General features: G+C 48.4%; 2 long non-coding RNA genes across 2 annotated transcripts; both read right to left on the reverse strand.

Moving 5' to 3' along the window:
- Nucleotides 1–6435: 6435 nt before the first annotated feature.
- Nucleotides 6436–10420, reverse strand: LOC135180365 (uncharacterized). The gene is made up of 3 exons (XR_010304413.1): nucleotides 10214–10420; nucleotides 9970–10102; nucleotides 6436–6642 (listed from the first exon to the last, which is right to left on the reverse strand). It is a non-coding gene; the product is annotated as an uncharacterized LOC135180365 (long non-coding RNA).
- A 100-nt stretch (nucleotides 10421–10520) lies between these two features.
- On the reverse strand, nucleotides 10521–11487 carry LOC135180364 (uncharacterized). The gene is made up of 3 exons (XR_010304412.1): nucleotides 11418–11487; nucleotides 10797–10892; nucleotides 10521–10600 (listed from the first exon to the last, which is right to left on the reverse strand). It is a non-coding gene; the product is annotated as an uncharacterized LOC135180364 (long non-coding RNA).
- Nucleotides 11488–22163: the final 10676 nt, after the last annotated feature.

Consider the following 22163-nt stretch of genomic DNA (forward strand, 5'->3'; position numbering starts at 1 on the left):
TTCTGGGCCCCTCAATTCAAGAAAGATGTTGAGGTGCTGGAAGGTGTCCAGAGAAGGGCAACAAAGCTGGGGAGGGGCCTGGAGCAGAGCCCTGTGAGGAGAGGCTGAGGGAGCTGGGGGTGTGCAGCCTGCAGAAGAGGAGGCTCAGGGCAGAGCTCATTGCTGTCTGCAGCTACTTGAAGGGAGGCTGCAGCCAGGTGGAGTTGGTCTCTTCTCTCAGACAACCAGCAGTAGAACAAGGGGACAGAGTCTCAAGTTGTGTCAGGGTAGGTCTAGGCTGGATGTTAGGAGGAAGTTGTTGGCAGAGAGAGTGATTGGCATTGGAATGGGCTGCCCAGGGAGGTGGTGGAGTCGCTGTGCCTGGAGGTGTTGAAGCAAAGCCTGGATGAGGCACTTAGTGCCATGGTCTAATTGACTGAATAGGGCTGGGTGCTAGGTTGGCCTGGATGATCTTGGAGGTCTCTTCCAACCTGTTTGATTCTATGATTCTAGAAACCTCCAGTAGGAAATGTCTGTAAACTCAACATATGAACACTCCTTGGTTCAGTACAGTGTTTGGGTGTCAAGAACAGTAGATAAGACCTGAAAACACTGTTGAAATTATGAGTTTAGAAGAGCATACAAACCACAGATGGTTCCAGTGAGCCCCAACCACTCTGTGCTAAACAAAGGGAGGAAAATGACAGGTGTTAATTCACACCTAATGGGCACACATAAGGGCAAATGAACTGCACAAGTCTTCAGTGGACATTTCTCACCGTGCAAGTAAGAGATCTGCCAGTCTTAGCTTTTGATGGTATAGAGTTGGGTGGGGGTTTTATTGCAGAAAATGTATGGATTTTGCTCCAGCAGCATAGATTACCTCAAGGTGACCTGAATCTGTTGTCACACAGAGAACTACCCCATGCAGAGTCGTTGCACAGCACCCTCAGGCACTAGAAACCTATGTCTGTGGTTTATAGAATCATAATCAGTCAGGGTTGGAAGGGACCACAAGGAGCAGTCAGTTCCAAGCCCCCTGCTATGGCCAGGGACACCCTACCCTAGAGCAGGCTGCACACAGCCTCAGCCAGCCTGGCCTCAAACACCTACAAGGATGAGGCTTCCACCACTTCCCTGGGCAATTCCTTCCAGGCTCTCACCACTCTCATGCTCAGCAACTTCCTCTTCACATCCAGTCTGAATCTCCCCACCTCCAGCTTTGTTCCATTACCCCCAGTCCTATTACTATCTGACAACCTAAAAAGTCCCTCCCCAGCTTTCTTGTAGGCCTCCTTAAGATCCTGGAAGGCCACAAGAAGGTCACCTCAGAGCCTCCTCCTCTCCAGACTGAGCAGCCCCAACTCCCTCAATCTCTCCTCACAGCAGAGCTGCTGCAGCCCTCTGAGCATCCCTGTGGCCTTTCTCTGGACACCTTCTACCATTTCCATATCCCTCTTGTCCCAGGGGCTCCAGAACTGGACGCAGTACTCCAGGTGGGGTCTCAGCAATGTAGAGTAGAGGAGGAGGAATCCCAGGAAGAATCCCTGGGTCTTGTGAGCCACTGATGCCTGATGCATTTCAAGGAAAGTTTTCTCCCTTTGTCTATGAACCACCACACCAGAGCTTGACCACTCTGTAGCTATCCAGAGCAGTGCAGCATGGCTTTAGGAAAGAACAAGGAAACGTTAGCAGAAGATGGAACTCAAGGAGGGTTGGTGTGATCTGAAGAGGGTTTAGCAATTCCTTTCCACAAAACAACTGGAACATGTTTTCTCTTGCTAGACTTCCTTGTCATAGAATCATAGAACCAGCCAGGTTGGAAGAGACCTCCAACATCATCCAGGCCAATCTAGCATCCAGCTCTAGCCAATCAACCAGACCATGGCACTAAGTGCCTCATCCAGGCTTTGCTTCAACACCTCCAGGGACAGTGACTCCACCACCTCCCTGGGCAGCCCATTCCAATGCCAATCACTCTCTCTGACAACAACTTCCTCCTAACATCCAGCCTGTACTTCCCCTGGCACAACTTGAGACTGTGTCCACTTGTTCTTTTGGTGGTTGCCTGGGAGAAGAGGCCAACCCTCACCTGGCTACAATGTCCCTCTTCAGGTAGTTGTAGAGAGCAATGAGGTCTGCCCTGAGCCTCCTCTTCTCTAGGCTAAACCCCAGCTCCCTCAGCCTCTCTTCATAGGGTTTGTGTTCCAGGCCTTTCACCAGCTTTGTCACCCTTCTCTACACTACTCATTCACCACAAGCCAAAGCAGACCAGAACACTAACCCTCAAATTATGGGCAATTTGTTCACTTCTCCAGAAAAAAATGCCTCCAATAAACACAATCCCTGCGAGTCAGCCTAGCATTAAATCAACCCTTAAGAGATGAAAAATGCTCCTTTCCCCCTGTTTTATCTGCAGCCAAAGAGGATATTGCTTTACATATTTTTGAAATAGAAGTGCATAGCTTTACTGCTGCCTTCCAGCATCCAGAGATGTTCCCCCTGGTAAGAGCTCATTAATCTGAGAGGAGGCTTGATTAGACTAGAACCGAACAAGAGCGAAGCATTTCGCTTCATTCTTTCGTGCTAATCTCTTGGCAGAGGAACCCCTTCCTTTGCCTGTTGTCCCCCACTCAAAACACCAACAAAAATAAGAGCTCTCCCCACCCCCCCTTCTCCTCCTTCAAAATCTGTGTGGACCACAAAATAGCCTGAAGGGGCAAAAAAAAAAAAACCAAACCCAAAAATGAAACAAAATGCATTAGACAAAGTGAATCAAGCAGCTGCTGGTAGCTCAGGTCTATGGGATGTTGGTAATCCTGTATAATTGCCAACTTGGGGGGTGATTGGTGAAAGAAACCTTAAAGCCTTTTTATTTTATCTTGGTAATGATGAGGGAGTTACCCAAAACATGTGAATGCATCTCTCCTCCTTTAGCCCATCAAAGGTTCAACAATGAATTCCTTTCTTTGCGAAAGCTGGGCTTTAGCCTGCCATGAAACTCAATCCCTGGCCCTCTAATTAATTTTGCTAACTAGATTAGCCAATTGGAGCTGCTGCTTCAGAGGGAAGCAACCCTCCAAAACGAGTTTTTCCCCATTCTCAAGGTGAGATGTTTTGCTCGCAGGACATCCTTTCAAGTGCACTGGAGTACTTTTAGACTGGATTAGCTGAGGCAAATGGATTAGTCTTTGTAGGTATTAGAACCAAGGGCCTTTAAGAAAGGCAAACAAGGTGCCTGGTTTCACCAGCATGCCACTAAAAGCTACTTAGTGCAAACATCCGTAAAACTGCCAAGAATGAGGACCTGCAAAAGCGACTGTGAGCACATCCTCCAGCTCATTCCAAGACACACACTGACACAGAGGAACATGCTAACTGCAAACACAGGCTGGAGAGGGACTGCCCCACACACCTACCCCCAGCAGAGCCAGCATAAAGACTTCCCACCGGTGGCTTGAAGGGCGCTTGAAATGAGGCACCAGCTGCTAACTCTTCTTCTTTGGTTAAGGCACAAATCCCCCCAGGCAGGTAACTCCCAATGGCACTCCTCTTGACTGACTGCCTGAGGGTCCAACCCAGAAAAGTGCTGAGCTCTGCAGAACAGGGGACTCTACACATCACTGGTGTTCAGGGCAGGGTCTGAGGTAGCTCTCGTGCATCCACTTGCCCAAGTGTGACCCAGCAGGAGAATGCTTGTGTGAAGCTTAGAAAGTGACTGAAGGAGGTGCTCAGGGAAGGGTCTGAGGTAGATTTCTTGCATTCACTTGCCCAAGTGTGACCCAGCAGGAGAAGAGTGCTTGTGTGAAGCTCAGAAAGTGACTGAAGGAGGTGCTCAGGGCAGGGTCTGATGTAGATTTCTTGCATTCACTTGCCCAAGTGTGACCCAGCAGAAGAATGCTTGTGTGAAGCTCAGAAAGTGACTGAAGGAGGTGCTCAGGGCAGGGTCTGATGTAGATTTCTTGCATTCACTTGCCCAAGTGTGACCCAGAAGAAGAATGCTTGTGTGAAGCTCAGAAAGTGACTGAAGGAGGTGTTCAGGGAAGGGTCTGAGGTAGATTTCTTGCATTCACTTGCCCAAGTGTGACCCAGCAGGAGAAGAGTGCTTGTGTGAAGCTCAGAAAGTGACTGAAGGATGTGCTCAGGGTAGGGTCTGAGGTAGATTTCTTGCATTCACTTGCCCAAGTGTGACCCAGCAGGAGAATGCTTGTGTGAAGCTCAGAAAGTGACTGAAGGAGGTGTTCAGGGCAGGGTCTGAGGTAGATTTCTTGCATCCACTTGCCCAAGTGTGACCCAGCAGGAGAATGCTTGTGTGAAGCTTAGAAAGTGACTGAAGGAGGTGTTCAGGGAAGGGTCTGAGGTAGATTTCTTGCATTCACTTGCCCAAGTGTGACCCAGCAGGAGAAGAGTGCTTGTGTGAAGCTCAGAAAGTGACTGAAGGATGTGCTCAGGGCAGGGTCTGAGGTAGATTTCTTGCATCCACTTGCCCAAGTGTGACCCAGCAGGAGAATGCTTGTGTGAAGCTTAGAAAGTGACTGAAGGAGGTGCTCAGGGAAGGGTCTGAGGTAGCTCTCTTGCATTCACTTGCCCAAGTGTGACCCAGCAGGAGAATGCCTGTGTGAAGCTCAGAAAGTGACTGAAGGATGTGCTCAGGGTAGGGTCTGAGGTAGATTTCTTGCATCCACTTGCCCAAGTGTGACCCAGCAGGAGAATGCTTGTGTGAAGCTCAGAAAGTGACTGAAGGAGGTGTTCAGGGCAGGGTCTGAGGTAGATTTCTTGCATTCACTTGCCCGAGTGTGACCCAGCAGGAGAATGCTTGTGTGAAGCTCAGAAAGTGACTGAAGGATGTGCTCAGGGTAGGGTCTGAGGTAGATTTCTTGCATCCACTTGCCCAAGTGTGACCCAGCAGGAGAATGCTTGTGTGAAGCTCAGAAAGTGACTGAAGGATGTGCTCAGGGTAGGGTCTGAGGTAGATTTCTTGCATTCACTTGCCCAAGTGTGACCCAGCAGGAGAATGCTTGTGTGAAGCTTAGAAAGTGACTGAAGGAGGTGCTCAGGGTAGGGTCTGAGGTAGCTCTCTTGCATTCACTTGCCCAAGTGTGAACCAGCAGGAGAAGAGTGCTTGTGTGAACCTCAGAAAGTGACTGAAGGATGTGCTCAGGGTAGGGTCTGAGGTAGATTTCTTGCATTCACTTGCCCAAGTGTGACCCAGCCGAAGAATGCTTGTGTGAAGCTCAGAAAGTGACTGAAGGATGTGCTCAGGGTAGGGTCTGAGGTAGATTTCTTGCATTCACTTGCCCAAGTGTGACCCAGCAGGAGAAGAGTGCTTGTGTGAAGCTCAGAAAGTGACTGAAGGATGTGCTCAGGGAAGGGTCTGAGGTAGATTTCTTGCATTCACTTGCCCAAGTGTGACCCAGCAGGAGAATGCTTGTGTGAAGCTCAGAAAGTGACTGAAGGAGGTGCTCAGGGAAGGGTCTGAGGTAGATTTCTTGCATTCACTTGCCCAAGTGTGACCCAGCAGGAGAAGAGTGCTTGTGTGAAGCTCAGAAAGTGACTGAAGGAGGTGCTCAGGGTAGGGTCTGAGGTAGATTTCTTGCATTCACTTGCCCAAGTGTGACCCAGCAGGAGAAGAGTGCTTGTGTGAAGCTCAGAAAGTGACTGAAGGATGTGCTCAGGGCAGGGTCTGAGGTAGATTTCTTGCATCCACTTGCCCAAGTGTGACCCAGCAGGAGAATGCTTGTGTGAAGCTCAGAAAGTGACTGAAGGAGGTGCTCAGGGAAGGGTCTGAGGTAGATTTCTTGCATTCACTTGCCCAAGTGTGACCCAGCAGGAGAAGAGTGCTTGTGTGAAGCTCAGAAAGTGACTGAAGGAGGTGTTCAGGGTAGGGTCTGAGGTAGATTTCTTGCATTCACTTGCCCAAGTGTGACCCAGCAGAAGAATGCTTGTGTGAAGCTCAGAAAGTGACTGAAGGATGTGCTCAGGGTAGGGGCTGAGGTAGATTTCTTGCATTCACTTGCCCAAGTGTGACCCAGCAGGAGAATGCTTGTGTGAAGCTCAGAAAGTGACTGAAGGATGTGCTCAGGGTAGGGTCTGAGGTAGATTTCTTGCATTCACTTGCCCAAGTGTGACCCAGCAGGAGAAGAGTGCTTGTGTGAAGCTTAGAAAGTGACTGAAGGATGTGTTCAGGGTAGGGTCTGAGGTAGCTCTATTGCATTCACTTGCCCAAGTGTGACCCAGCAGGAGAAGAGTGCTTGTGTGAAGCTCAGAAAGTGACTGAAGAAGGTAGGAATTTAAACCACTTCTTTCTCTTAAGTGGTTGCCTCCCTTACCTCAACAGGCATGGACTTGAAGGACATGTCCCCATTTCTATGGAAAAGGTTAAAAACCAGCCAACCCCAAATCCCATAATTCAGATGGATAGGCAATACATACCACAGATAACAAACCACACAGAAACAGAGGGAAAACACAGTAGTTATTTGACCTGCTGCTCAAGCATCCAAAGGTTATTAATCTCTGCAGAGGGTTCAAATGCTGAAGCAAAAACCTTGATGTGCTAATAGGTCCTTTGAATCATATCCAGTGCTGATACCATGCACTTCTCCAAGCAACTGCTCCTCACATGGGCTGTCTCATGCCCTTGGTTGTACAGGACTTTGTCACCTGTGTTTGTTAGAGGAAAGAACCACTTCATATGGGAAATATCTTCCTACATGACGTTCAAATGGAGGTTTTTCTGCAGTGGTTCACCCTCTCACTAGAAATTACAGGAATTGCCACCTGGAGTGCAATTGTTCCCCCTTTTCTTCCAGTTGCACAAATCAAGGAGGGTCTTTGCTTCATTTCATAGAATCAGTCAGGGTTGGAAAGCACCACAAAGATCAGCTAGTTCCAATCCCCCTGACATGGGCAGGGACAACTTACCCTAGATCATCCTGGCCACAGCCTCATCCAGCCTGGCCTTAAACACCTCTCTGCTCTCATGCAAAGGAAAGGAGTTACTGAGTCTTCTCTTACTTTCCAGGAACTTTTTTTCTGCCTTGTCAGTTGAAATGTGCATCTTTTTCCAGTGACACTGCTAATCCTTCTAATGATCTTATAAAGCAAAGAACACAAAGTCTGCCTCATGGCCCAGTACCGTAGAGTCATGGAATAAACCAGGTTGGAAGAGACCACCAAGATCATCCAGTCCAACCTATCACCCAGTCCTGGCTGTCCTGTCCACCTGGGCACTGCTGCCTCATCTTCAGCTCCTCTCTACCAGCACCCCCAGCTCCCTCTCTGCCTGGCTGCTCTCAGCCACTCTGTCCCCAGCCTGTAATGCTGCTTGTGGTTGTTGTGGCCAAAGTGTAGAACCCTGCACTTGGCCTTGTTCAATCTCATCCCATCACTGTGTTCAGTTTTGGGCACTGCAATACAAGAGAAGAGAGATGTGGAGATGCTGGAGCAGGTCCAGAGGAGAGCAATGAAGCTGAGGAAGGGTCTGGAGAATAAATATTATGAGAAACAAAGCTTGGGCTGGTTAGTTTGAGGAAGAGGAGGCTGAAAGTAGACCTCATTGCTGTCTACAACTACCTGAAGGGAAGTTGTGGAGAGGCTGTTGGTGGTCTCATCTCACAAGCAATTGGAGACAGAACAAGGGGGAATGGCCTCAAGCTGAGGCTGGGGAGATTTACATTGGACATTAGGAAAAAGCTTTTCATAGAGTGGTCAGGGATTGGAACAAGCTTCCCAGGGAGGTGGTGGAGTCATCAATCCTGAATGTGTTTGAGGGTGGTTTGGATGTGGTGCTTAGGGCTACGGTTTGAGTTGAATCTTGTGGAGTAGGGTTCTGGGTTGGACTTGGTGACCCTGAGGGGCTTTGCCAACCTGGGTGTTTCTGTGACAACCTGCAGACAAGCTCTACTACCTCCACACAAGAACAGCAACAGGAGAATTAGAGAACTGTCCTGCTGCTCTGTGTGTGACCACACTGCACAAAGCAGAGCTGCCATCTCCCAGGTGTATTTCACATCCCTGTTCAAACGATCATTTAGCTGAGGAGTGAGCAGCTTGGCAAACACAAACTTGCTTTCATGCAGACCTCTAAGCCACCTGAGCTCCAGGAAATCCAACAACAGCACCTCATGTACATGTGTCACAGGGGTGCTTTGTTTGGTGGTGTAAAGAACAGTGTCTCACTTAGTGACACATCAGGACTTATGTTTGTTGTGATTGCTGACCTCAGTGAAAGAGGAACAAGTCTTGGGAAGAGGAACAGACAGGAAGCTGATTTCCAGTATAAGAAGTGGGCATCTGAAGCCTACCAGCTGCACTGCAGGTTGAGGATAGCAGAAGTGCCATGTGCAAGCTGATGAGGAACATAAACACACAGCATCAGGACTGCTAATAGATCTGATCATGGATCAGAGCAGCAAGCAGGGACAAGTGGTAGTAAAGTGACGTGAATGAAGGTAATGAAAACAGACTGGAAGCAGGTTTAGGATGAACATAATTAGAGTTAATGTTAGTACTGAAAGCAGAGATTTGGGGGTTGGTGGTGCCTGGGGCTACCTGACGTTTATCAGCATAGCTTGACTGTCTCTCTAAGTGGGGTTTTGTACCTGGGAAAGGATTCTGACATTTTGTTCACAATTGGACCACCTGCTCATGTCTCATCAGCTAAAAAGAGCTTAAAGGCTTCTTAGCACATGGGAGGTATGGAACAGGCACGCAAAAATATGTAAGTCTTGGATGCAGCATCTCTTAGCCATAGCCACAGCTACAGGTAACTCTTCTTTATGCTTTTGTTCATTAGAATCAAGGCATAAATATCTAAATGAAGCCCTTTTCTAGCTAGAATTAGATGAAAAGTTCCCTCATAGGGCTGTAAGTGGAAACACACTGAAGTGCATCAAACATCCCAAGCTCACAGATAAAGGTAACTCTCATTTACACCTTTATTCATTATAATCAAGGCATAAATATCTCAACAAAGCCCTTTTCTAGCTAGAATTAGATGAAAAGTTCTTTAGCACTTAGTTCTATGGTGTAGTTGACCATGGACTGGGTGCAAGGTTGGACTGGATGATCTTGGAGGTCTCTTCCAACCTGGTTGATTCTATCAAACATCCCAAGCTCACAGGTAAAGGTAACTCTTATTCATGCCTTTATTCACTATAATCAAGGCATAAATATAGAAACAAAGCCCTTTTCTAGCTAGGATTAGATGAAAAGTTCCTTCATAGGGCTGTAAATAGAAACACACTGAAGTGCTGGGGTGTATAAAATGGGCTGCCCAGGGAGATGGTGGAGTTGCCATCCCTGGAGGTGTTCAGCAAAGCCTGGATGAGGCACTTAGTGCCATGGTCTGGTTGACTGGGTAGGGCTAGGTGCTAGGTTGGCCTGAATGAGCTTGGAGCTCTCTTCCAACCTGGCTGATTCTATGTGAACTCTCCCAAGCTCACATTTCCCCACCCATCTCATCTATCCCCAGCCTCAGGGATATCCCAGCACAGTTCAAGGGCCATATCACAGCTCTGGTTGAGTGTGTCCAGGCTGGGGAGTGTAAGCTTGACTACTACAAGTCTGAATAAAGCGGGGGTCCCATTCATGTTTGCTTTGCTGTGTGATTTAACTATCCAATTCACCCCTTTTTACTCCTCACCCAACACAGTGGACAAATACCTCTGGAACAATGAGGGCAATGAGCCTCATCACAAACCCAGTGGGAACAGGCTCTTCTCTGTGACACCTAAAGGATATTTTGGGGCAGGTTGGAGACTAATTGCTTTTGGAACCAGGCTGGCTAATCACACATTTTTCTCTCCCTCCAGGGTTTTTTTGCTGCAGCTACCTAAAGCTGGCACTCCAAGTCTTTCACTTTCCTGCCTACCAGACACATTTACATATCTTGAGCAAAACAATAAGTGACTGCAGTGTGAATATTATGAGCCTGCCTTCCCCCTTGGAACCTGACTGCTACTCTTAAACTGCCCCAACTGCACTCACATGGTCCAGGATGTCAACTGCTCTGCTGAATTAATGCCTTGTGTTCTCTCTGGGGCTATCTGCATCCAGAAGAGCAGAAAGAAGCTGCTGAACATAGATGAGCTCAACCTGAATAAAGAAGCTCAACCAGCATCTGTGGGTGATGTTGGAGCAAATGTCAAGCCTAGCCCCAACTAGCCAGGGGGCCAGTAGGCCCCCAGCCTTTAGATCCCCCCCGCCCCCAGTGTGCATCATGGGCACTCACCAGTGATAATGGGAGGAGGATCCCTCTGTACACAGTGGGCAAGCTTGGGGCTTATTATAAAGGGGAGTGGGAAGATGAGCTTACTTGGTGCCTGTAAAAATCAGCACAGTTTGGGGCAGAAACACACATGGGTGGAGAGAACAGCTTGTGAAAACCTCTGTCTGTCAAGCAGCTTCATGGAGTGAAATCCTGAATCCTCTGGATCTTATAAGGTGCAGAAGAGTGCTGAAAAACAGACTTACAGTCATTGGGGGTGACCTGTGCAGTAGCTTTGCACCTTTACCCACCTGGAAAGAAAGAAATCAATGCATTTCCCAGCCAATCCACAGAGCCTCTGAAGAGATGCAGTTTGCAGGCACAGTGGAGTGAGAACAACTTGCTTGGTCCCTGTAAAAATCAGCACAATTTGGGGCAGAAACACACATGGGTGGAGAGTACAGCTTGGGAAAACCTCTGTCTGTCAAGCAGCTTCATGGAGTGAAATTCTGAATCCTCTGGATCTTATAAGTTGCATAAGAGTGCTGAAAAACAAACTTACAGTCACTGGGGGTGACCTGTGCAGTAGCTTTGCACCTTTACCCACCTGGAAAGAAAGAAATCAATGCATTTCCCAGCCAATCCACAGAGCCTCTGAAGAGATGCAGCTTGCAGGCATAGCTGAGATGAGCTTGCTTGGTGCCTGTGAAAATCAGCACAGTTTGGAGCAGAAACACACATGGGGTGTGAAAACCTCTGTCTGTCATGCAGCTTCATGGAGTGCAACCCTGAATCAGAGACATCCAGTACCCTGACCTGGCTTAACACAGCCAGGAGCTCACCTGGTACTGAAGGAGGCTGGGTTTAACTTAGGCATCAAACAAGGCAGAGCTTTAGCCACTCTGACATGAGAATGTCAGTGAGGTTTGAGTTCTGCTCCATTTGTCCCATCAGGGATTCTCTGCCATTGCCTCCATGCTCATTCAGTGCTTCTCCAAAGGCTTCTCTGAGTCAGCCTTGTCCTTTTTGCAGCTGCACAAGAGAGCAGGAAGAAGCTGCTAAACACAGAGGGGCTGAGCCTAAGTGCCCAGCCAGCACCCGTGGGGGATGTGGGAGCAGATGTTGGAGCAAATGTCAAGCCTAGCCCTACCTAGCCGGGGGGCCAAGCAGGCCCCCCGGCCTTTGAATCCCCTCCACCACTCACCCAGTGCTCACCAAGGGCACTCACCAGTGATGATGGGAGGAGGATCCCTCTGCCCACAGTGGGCAAGCTTGGGGCTTGCCTGTCCTGGGCTCAGTTATAAAGGGGAGTGGGGAGGGAGGGCAAAGTGGTTACACCTGGGGTGGGAGGAGACTCCAACAGCACTCAGGTGCTCTGAGTTAGGGGAGTAAGGGGAAATGGAGTGTGGGGTGGGAAAGAGGAGGTGGTGCTGAAAGGATGGAGATGGATATGAAAAGAGGAAAGGGGAAAAGGAAGGAGGTGGAGAGGAAAAGAAGATGGAAAGAAATGGTGAAATATGGGGGGGAAATAGGAGGTGGAGAGGAAAAGAAGGGGATGAGGGAGAAGTGATACTAAAAAAGAGAATAAAAACTGGCCTAGGGGAGAAAAAAGCAAGGTGGTCCTGCTCTGACAGGGAGGTTGGACTGGGTGACCTTTTGAGGTGCCTTCCAGCCCCTAACATTCTGAGATCTTGTGGTTCTTCACCTTGAAGTTGCTGGGCTAATCTTGTTATTGAGGAGGCAATTGCTCCTTTATAAAGCACTGCTTGGAAAGCAGGTATGAGGGAACAGTTCTGCCCTTGGCACACTTAGCAGAGGCACCAGAGCCCAAATGGACAGGTCTGGGTGTTTATTTCTTAGCAGAGGCACCAGAGCCCAAATGGACAGGTCTGGGTGTTTATTTCTTAGCAGATGCAGCAGAGCCCAAATGGACAGGTCTGGGTGTTTATTTCTTAGCAGATGCAGCAGAGCCCAAATGGACAGATCTGGGTGTTTATGTCTGTCAAGCACTGAACAAAAACTTCCAGCTGAACTCCACTCCTCTCCTCTCCTCTCCTCTCCTCTCCTCTCCTCTCCTCTCCTCTCCTCTCCTCTCCTCTCCTCTCCTCTCCTCTCCTCTCCTCTCCTCTCCTCTCCTCTCCTCTCCTCTCCTCTCCTCTCCTCTCTCCCCCCTACACCCTCTGCCAGAGTTCAGCTTGAGTTGATGAAGAATGTATATTTTTTGAATGGTAAATGCCTGTCAGGCCTAGGAACTATCTACAAGACAGGTGTGTGGCTCAGGCAGCTTCCAACTCCCTGCTTGGGACTGATAATGCTTTTGTATGAAAGCAGCTTCAATCCTGTCCTGGAAGAAACATTCTTGCCCCTGGGGGACAAGTGATTCATTCAGGCAGCGAGGTCAGTTCTGCTACAGATCTGCCTAAGAGGAGCTGCCAGCTATATTGAACTTAACTCATAGTCACAAGCTCTTGTGGAATTTGTGCTTTCTACTCTGTTTCAGAACGGTAGAAATCATGACCTTGGTCTAAGCTGGAGTCTACAGTTCGGTGCCACAGTGATGAACCATTAATGCAGCCTGACATGGAGAGATTTGTCCTCGGTGCAGGGAAGTGCAGAAGCCTGCAAGGGAATGAATCTCCCCAAACTGAGAGAGGGATAGCAGCAGGAGGTGGGGAGTAGCTTGAAGCAGCCTGCAAAGTTTGTGGTCATCTCTCCATCATGAGGGGTTCCTAGCTGAGCATGCAAAGGGGAATGGTTGAGGTCAGAGGAGTCTCCATCTTCCACTTTGGAAAGCCCACAGCTCTTGTGCAAAAAAACCCAGAAGGCTTCCATGTCCTTTTGACCCCACTCTTACAGATGGGAACTTTGCTTGCTCTGTCTTCTTGAGTAACGAGGAGTGTCAGTGTCTTTGTGTGGCGTGTCCCCTGGCCAGCTGTAGGGCGGCAGTTGCTCAGTTTCCTGGGTCATCCTACCCTCCCTCATTGTCTCCAAAGGTCAGGGATCGATACCTATTGATATTTTGGAGTGTAATTGATATGGCCAAATCCCAGCCAAGTGACACCAAAATTAACAGCACTCTGGAAACTTCCTGCCTGAATTTGCTGCTTCATCGAGATGTGAGTCATTGCAAGTTACAGGTTTGGCAGAGCTCTGAAGAGAATGGGGATGGAAAAGAAAAACAGGAACTGGTTTAAGGGAAGTTTCTTTTACCCACATTTCCGGGGTAGACAACCACAAGACACTGTATGACGTCAGCTTTGGGTTCAGGGCCTCTACAGGTGTCTAAAAACAAGTTGTTGCATAATAAAATGCAATCATTTAGACAAACTTTTCATGCATACCTTCAGATTCCTTTAAATATCCCTGAACCACCATTCCCTAGTCCTTCCACACACTTTGGATCTGGGAATTGGCATGTAATGTCAAGTTATGGCATGTAATGTCAAGTTATGGCATGTAATGTCAAGATATGCTCTGGCAGGGGGTTTGGACTGGATGATCTTTTGAGGTCACTTCCAGCTCCTGGCTTCCTGTGATAATGGTTTATGAAGACCATATTTAATAAAGTTGTTATAATCATAGAATCAACCAGGGTGGAAGAGACCTCCAAGCTCATCCAGTCTAACCTGGCACCCAGAATCATAGAATCATAGAATCAAGCAGGATGGAAGAGACCTCCAAGATCATCCAGGCCAACCTAGCACCCAGCCCTAGCCAATCAACCAGACCATGGCACCAAGTGCCTCAGCCAGGCTTTGCTTCAACACCTCCAGGGATGGAAACTCCACCACCTCCCTGGGCAGCCCATTCCAATGCCAATCACTCTCTCTGACAACAACTTCCTCCTAACATCCAGCCTAGACCTCCCCTGGCACAACTTGAGACTGTGTCCCCTTGTTCTGTTGCTGGTTGCCTGGCAGAAGAGACCAACCCCACCTGGCTACAGCCTCCCTGCAGGTAGTTGTAGCCAACAATGAGCTCTGCCCTGAGCCTCCTCTTCTGCAGGCTGCACACCCCCAGCTCCCTCAGCCTCTCCTCATAGGGTTTGTGTTCCAGGCCCCTCCCCAGCTTTGTCACCCTTCTCTGGACACCTTCCATCACCTCAACATCTCTCTTGAATTGAGGAGCCCAGAACTGGACACAGTACTCAAGCTGTGTCCTGAGCAGTGCTGAGCACAGGGGCAGAAGAACCTCCCTTGTCCTGCTGCCCACACTGCTCCTGAGCCAGTCCAGGATGCCATTTGCTTTCTTGGCCACCTGGGCACACTGCTGGCTGAGTTCTGTGTTTCCAATGGAATAGGTTAGACTAGAATGGTTTAGGTTGGAAGGAACCTCAAAGCTCATCCAGTTCCAACCATGGGCCATGGGCAGGGACACCTCCCACTAGAACAGGTCACCTCCCATCTATGGAGATCAGAATTCACAGCACACATTCACCTTATCCTGAAACAATATAGAAGGGTTTTACTCTGTTCTTCCTTCTGGCTGTTAATGTGCAAGCCAATTTCCATATCACCATACAGACCATGCTTCCTTCTACCCTTCATGTGGCTTCCTTCAGGCTCTTCCATGATCCCAAGGCTTCAGAGGGGCCTTTTGGGTAGTTCAGTGCACAACAGCATCAGTCTGTGGTGGATCTGGGTCTCGGTGATGTCAAGGTGGCTACCTAAAGGTGGGTAGATGAGAGACAAATGTCCCTTTCAAGCTTTTTTCAGGTAGTGACAGGCTTAGGGGGAATGGAGCAAGCTGGAGGTGAGGACATTCAGACTGGGCATGAGGAGGAAATTGTTGAGCATGAGGGTGGTGAGAGGCTGGAATGGGTTGCCCAGGGAGGTGGTTGAGGTCCCATGACTGAAAGTGTTTAAGGCCAGGCTGAATAGGGCTCTGGCCAGGCTGCTCTAGGGTAGAGTGCCCCTGGCCATTGCAGGAGGGTTGGAACTGGCTGCTCCTTGTGGTCCCTTCCAACCCTGACTATTCTATGATTGTTTAGAAGGCATTTGGCACCTTGTGACTGCTGCTTAGAATCACAGAATCACTCAGGATTGGAAGGGACCACAAGGGTCATCTTCTCTGTATGGGATCAGCTTCTCTGTATTGGATTTTGAACAGTTGATGGGATCAAGCAAGTTTAAAGGCAAAAGTTCCTGCAGTTTTACTCTTTATCTTCCATGACTCACATCAGTGGTACCAAGCCTGACACAACTGAACCATGATCAAGTCTGACAACGTTTTCTGAGCTGTTTTATCAGCACAGGGCAGCAGGTTTCAGTGAGGGCAGAGAGCAGCACGAAACATGCCTCATTTCACAGCTGCCTCTGGTCCACGCCGGCATCAGTGTACCTGCAAGGCAGCTTGGCATTCAGCCACGACTGCTAATCAGCAGCTTTGGTCCACTGGACTTCTGGCTAAAGCCTGCTGCTACTGTCCCACAGGTGTGCTGGGGTCAGTTGATGGTAGAACCAGGTTCCAAATGGCAGCTGCTCCTCAGGAGCATCAGTCAATGACCCAAATGCCAAAGCCTGCCGGGAGCCAGTGAAGAGGCAACACTAAGAACTTCCATTCTCCTGTAAATTTCTCACATGCTTTATGACAAACACTTTGAACTTGAAACTGTCACACTCCTCTCTGTTCTTCCACACCCTCCTGTGTCCTCAAAGTGCCTGAGCTTTCCCTCCAGTAACTCTTCCAGCCCAGCTCCTGCGGACAATGAGTACCTTTAATACATTAAAAATGCTGATTGGTGTCTGAGCTCCAGAGCAACATCTCATAGAAGTCTCACACAGGTTTTGTATTCTCTACAAGCTGAAACGTCAAGAATTGAGGCACACAGAGAAGCAAAATTGCTTTAGAAAGGAAGGACCTTTCTGATTCAAGTCAGTCAATGTGCTCATTGCCTACAGTGTCCCTCAACAATCTAGCAGAGGGCAGCTGGAGATGCTTGACTCATAGAGAAGGTACAGATCTTTGTCTGGAAGGCCTCCTAAGCTGTTTCACTCAGGTATGAACTAAAGGGCAGTTTAATGGGTTGAAGAATCATTCTGGTTAAGTGTGGCTATGAGACAGATGCAAATGAAAACCCAACAGCTACCTGAGAGCGCATCAGGAAAGAGATAATCCACAGAGATAGGGCAAGGAGTCTACTCAGCCTTAGAGTTCAGTGAGGCAGAGACTCAATATCTTAGGTTTTTAAGGAAGAAAGTCCTGAACATGAATGTGTGGCCCAGCAAGGAAAGGCTTAAGCATTCACTGAATGTCCTCAAGATGTTGGCCTGGAGAAGAGGAGGCTCAGGGCAGAGCTCATTGCTGTCTACAACTACCTGAGGGGAGGCTGTAGCCAGGTGGGGTTGGGCTCTTGTGCCAGGCAAGCAGCAACAGAACAAGGGGACAGAGTCTCAAGTTGTACCAGAGGAGGTCTAGGCTGGATGTTAGGAGGAAGTTGTTGTCAGAGAGAGTGATTTGCATTGGAATGGGCTACCCAGGGAGGTGGTGGAGTTGCTGTGCATGGAGGTGCTCAGGCAAAGCCTGGATGAGGCACTTAGTGCCATGGTCTGGTTGTTTGGCCAGGGCTGGGTGTTAGGTTGGACTGGATGAGCTGGGAAGTGTCTTCCAACCTGGCTAAATCTGATTCTTTGCTGTACAACAGGACTGAGTGACCTGGAATAGAATCACACAATCAACCATGTTGAAAGAGACCTCTGAGATCATCCAGCCCAACCTAGCACCCAGCCCTGGCCAATCAACCAGACCATGGCACTAAGTGCCTCATCCAGGCTTCATTATTTATGAAGGGGAAGTCTCTTCCTGGCAGTGAAGTGCATTTGGTTCCTATCAAAGTGAATCTCTAATGCAAATGCCATCCTCAGAATAAACCTACAGATGAAGATGAGTATAATTTAGGAGCTCTCCAGATGACAACAACTTTCCTAGCCTTGACATCTCAGCTGCATTAGTGTCCAATATCTCAGGAAAGAGCAGGATCTAACCTTTGGCTTTCCAACCTCCCAGGCACTTCTCTTCAGCTTTATGCTGTTTTACACCAGTGCCTGTGAGGACAGCTCCATTAACCTTTGGGAAACCTATCAATGGAACACATTGCAAGAAACCAAAGCCATGTTACCCCTGAAGGTTGCCCACCCCAGAATTCATCTCCTTTCCTCTCCTCGCTGCTCCCTCCTGCCGCACACGCTCCTGCCCTCTCCAGCCTGCGCGCCCTGCGTGGCGACTGAGTCATGAGGCCACAGCATTATCACGTTTCTATTCCAGTGCTTTCTCTCACTGCCTACAATTATCACTCTTTTATTCTTGTACTTGGCTTCTGAGACTTTGATCTAGTCCTTTGCTTCATATCCTTTGATGCATTTCAGCTTACATTGTCTGTAACCTGACCCCTTGCCATCTAATTCCACCGACTTCTCACAACCCCTATCAACCACTCTCTCCCCCTTTCATCTTTCTTTTGTATCAACGTATACAGAGCTATAACAAAGAAACTACAGTGCAGTTGTAGCACTTCCAAGCTCCTTAGAAGTGCTGGATAAAAATCTCTGTGCATTTAATTTGCCCCTCAATAGGCCACTTTAAAACATCTCTGCGCGGTTTTCTTCCCTTTAGACCCAACAGAGAACGCTAAAGAAAAGCTAAAGATGCCTTTGCCTCCCCTCAATTTGTTATGAACCCCCTTTTAAATGATCTTTGCTGTAAACCTGTCTTGGATTTCATTCCAATGGCATTAAGGCTGTGGAGACATGGGCCATTTTCACCATGAAATACTGGCAGGCTTTGATCATGTTTACTTTCATTGATGGCAAGGAAGGAAAGGCCACTGCTTACACTGCAAATACCAATCAGTGCAGACCTGGAGTGTGTGCATGGCTGTGTCTTTATAAATAGAGATCCAGGGGAAAGGAAATACATTTGGTTTCTGCAAAGTAAGGAATGTGGGCAGAAAAAAATAATACATGGGCCAAGTTTGCAGTGTCTAAGAAAGGCAGAAGCAGGCTGGAAGTTCTCAAAGGTCATCCAGGAGCCTGAAGTCTGTTGAAGTCAATGGGTTATAGGTGTTGGCCATATCTGAATGCCTGGGAATATTCTTAACTGCACCTTCAGGTACCTAAACATCTTTGGCAGTGAAGTCCTAAATTCCTTTGCAAACTGGAGTTTGAGGTAGGAGCCAGTGAGGCAATTTTTATGTTTTAGTGTTGAGATACTAGAAGGTGTATAGGGAAGGGCAATGAAGCTGGTGAGGGGCCTGGAGCACAGCCCTGTGAGGAGAGGCTGAGGGAGCTGGGGGTGTGCAGCTTGCAGAAGAGGAGGCTCAGGGCAGAGCTCATTGCTGTCTACAACTACCTGAAGGAAAACTATAACTAGTTGGGGTTGGGCTCTTCTGCCAGGCAAGCAACAACAGAAGAAGGGGACACAGTCTCAAGTTGTGCTTGGGACAGGTCTAGGCTGGATGTGAGGAGGAAGTTGTTGACAGAGAGAGTGATTGGCATTGGAATGGGCTGCCCAGGGAGGTGGTGGAGTCACCGTCCCTGGAGGTGTTGAAGCAAAGCCTGGCTGAGGCACTCAGTGCCATGGTCTGGTTGATTGTCTAGGGCTGGGTGCTAGGTTGGCCTGGATGATCTTGGAGTTCACTTCCAACATGGTTGATTCTATGATTCTGTGATTCTATGATTTTATGACTCTATGATTCTCTGTTTCTCCCCAGTGGCACTGAGCTGTGACTGCCTTGGTCAAACTTCTACAAAATGTACTGTCTTGTGTTGTTACACCCTGGAGCTCTCCATTCACTGAGGCATTCAGAATCTGATTTTTAGTCCTTTTCCCTCCTTCAGGTTCCTTTCTGTCTGAAATGTTGCAAGTGTGAAGAATATTTCCTACAGATACTCCACTGCCAGCAGCTCCCCAGGGTGTTAAGCAAGCAGCAGGTGCTGCTGGGGGGAGGAAAATAAGAAACACCAAATGATAAGCGCAAAGAAAGTCTTAACTTATCCCCTGTCCTGCAGTAGCTAGTTGGTTGAACACCTTTGCTTGCTGATTTCAATCTCTGGAGTCATATTTTCCATTTCAGCAGGCCAAATGGTTCCTGGGCAGTCTGAACACCTGTGGACCTGGCATGCTGAGCCTCTAAATAATGCAGACACTGCAGTTTGCTCCACACCTCCCTGGTTCACATCCTATCCTAGTTGGCACAAATCTCTGATAGTGGCAGTGGTTTGCAGCTGGAAAATAGGTCACCTGCAAAGCTATGTGTTTGTGTGTGTGTGTGGATATGGCCTGAAGCTGAACAAGTAAGCAGAATAGTTACATTCAAGGGAGAATTCCAGTTTTGTCCTTCATGAAAATTCCTGGAGGGGTGGTGGGGTTTAATTGGACTTTCAGGGTTGCAAATATGGCAGGAAGCTTCAGAAGGAGTCCAGACAAACTACTTTATGAGTTAGAGCCATTAGAATCATAGAATCAACCAGGTTGGAAGAGACATCCAAGATTATCCAGGCCAACCTAGCACCCAGCCCTGGCCAATCAACCAGACCATGGCACTAAGTGCCTCAGCCAGGCTTTGCTTCAACACCTCCAGGGATGGTGCCTCCACCACCTCCCTGGGCAGCCCATTCCAATGGCATTCAAGGAGGGAGTCTGTCAATAGACTAAGGTTTGGAGATTTCACCAAGTGAATGTTCATGGCCACATGCATGTGTGCATGTACTCACAAACAAAATATGCTCTTGAGACCACATGCAAGAATCCTACCTCTGAATAATCAGTTATTTCAGTTTGAGCTTTCTGCCTGCAGTGGTGAGCCAGCAAATTAATTTCATAGAATCACAGAATGGTTTAGGTTGGAAGGGACCACAAGAGTCATCCAGTTCCATCCCCCTGCCATAGTGGGGGGTGATCTTTGGTCACATTGCATGATTCTGTGCTCCACAACCTCCCTGGAGATTTTCAAGGTCAGGCTGGATGAGGCCTTGAGCAACCTGTTCTAGTGGGAGGTGTCCCTGCCTATGGTGGGGGGTTGGAACTGGATGAGCTTTGAACTCTCTTCCAACCTAAACCTTTTTATGATTCTATGAAACTCCAGGAAAAGCCCTTTGCTTTGTAGTTTGAGAGTTAAAAGAGAAGTACTCAGTTTGGAACTACTACCCATGATGGGAATCTACCCATGATGCCTCGTCTGCCAGGCAAGCAGCAACAGAACAAGGGGACACAGCCTCAAGCTGTGCAGGGGGAGGTCTAGGCTGGATATTAGGAGGAAGTTGTTGGCAGAGAGAGTGATTGGCATTGGAATGGGCTGCCCAGGGAGGTGTTGGAGTCACTATGCCTGGAGGTGTTGAAGCCAAGCCTGGCTGAGGCACTTAGTGCCATGGCCTGGTTGATTGTCTAGGGCTGGATGCTAGGTTGGCCTGGATGATCTTGGAGGTCTCTTCCAGCCTGGCTGATTCTATACTCTATGAATAACACTTTTCTTCACGAATGTGTTGCTTTAGTATTGTTTATTATTTGCTCTGTTTTGGAGCACCATTACCATTGCAAAGGGAATATCATTCATGCAATGATTCACTGCCAAGTCTATCTATAGTTATGTGAAACAAAAACATAACCTCAGCTTCACTTTTGGAATATGCATGAAGTTGTAAGTGTCTGCTGCATCTATGCATGAGCAGGGTGACAAATTGATTCTTTTTTCCTGGGGGCCTTATGAGGAGAGGCTGAGGGACCTGGGGCTGCTTAGTCAGGAGAAGAGGAGACTGAGAGGGAATTTAATCAATGTTTATCAATATCTGGGGGTCAGCAGCAGGGGACAGGCTCTGCTCACTGTTCCCTGGGATAGGACAAACAGCAATGGATGTAAGTTGCAGCACAGGAGGTTCCAGCTCAACACAAGGAGGAACTTCTTTCCTGTAAGGGTCCCAGAGCACTGGCACAGGCTGCCCAGAGAGGTTGTGGAGTCTCCTTCTGTGGAGCCTTTCCAGGCCTGTCTGAATGTGCTCCTGTGTGACCTGAGCTAGATTGTATGGTCCTGCTCTGGCAGGGGGGTTGGACTTGATCTCTTTGGGTCCCTTTCAACCTGGTTGATTCTATGATCTCTTTGGGTCCCTTCCAGCCCCTCACATCCTGTGGTCCTGTTAAAAGCCTTACATCACATTTCAGAATAGCAAGACCTCAGCATCATGCAGTGTGGACACCACCAACACTTGTTCAGTGTTTTAGCTTGGCTATTAGACCAACTTAAGATGAGTTAAGGGAGTAGGAACCCAAAGGGTTGGATCTCCTGCACGATCAAAGCTACCCACAGACATGCAGTCCACTCCTGAAACCTCTTCTGACTTACACCTTAGAGTTCCCACTCAAAATCTTTCCCATGCGTAACTGCTGAATGCATGCAGAGCTGCAACACATTCCTGTGATAACCTTGATTCCAGGTTTAAGCGTTTTGAGAAGATAAGGGCAGTGAGGAGTTTCATTGTGTGGAGTTTCATTGGGTGGAGATTCATTGTGTGGTGGTTCATTGTGTGCTGTGTCATTGTGTGCTGTGTCATTGTGTGCTGTGTCATTGTGTGCTGTGTCATTGTGTGGTGGTTCATCGTGCGGTGGTTCATTGTGTGGTGGTTCATTGTGTGCTGTGTCATTGTGCAGTGGTTCGTTGTGTGCTGTGTCATTGTGTGTGGTTCATCGTGTGGTGGTTCATTGTGTGCTGTGTCATTGTGCGGTGGTTCATTGTGTGCTGTGTCATTGTGTGGTGGTTCATTGTGCTGTGGTTCATTGTGCGGTGGTTCATTGTGCAGTAGTTCATTGTGTGCTGTGTCATTGTGCAGTGGTTCATTGTGTGCTGCGTCATTGTGTGGTGGTTCACTGCGTGCTGTGTCATTGTGCGGTGGTTCATTGTGTGGTGGTTCATTGTGTGCTGTGTCATTGTGCGGTGGTTCATTGTGCTGTGGTTCATTGTGTGCTGTGTCATTGTGCGGTGGTTCAT

This window comes from Pogoniulus pusillus, chromosome 13 (genome assembly GCF_015220805.1).
Source record: "Pogoniulus pusillus isolate bPogPus1 chromosome 13, bPogPus1.pri, whole genome shotgun sequence".
NCBI classification, from domain to species: domain Eukaryota; kingdom Metazoa; phylum Chordata; class Aves; order Piciformes; family Lybiidae; genus Pogoniulus; species Pogoniulus pusillus.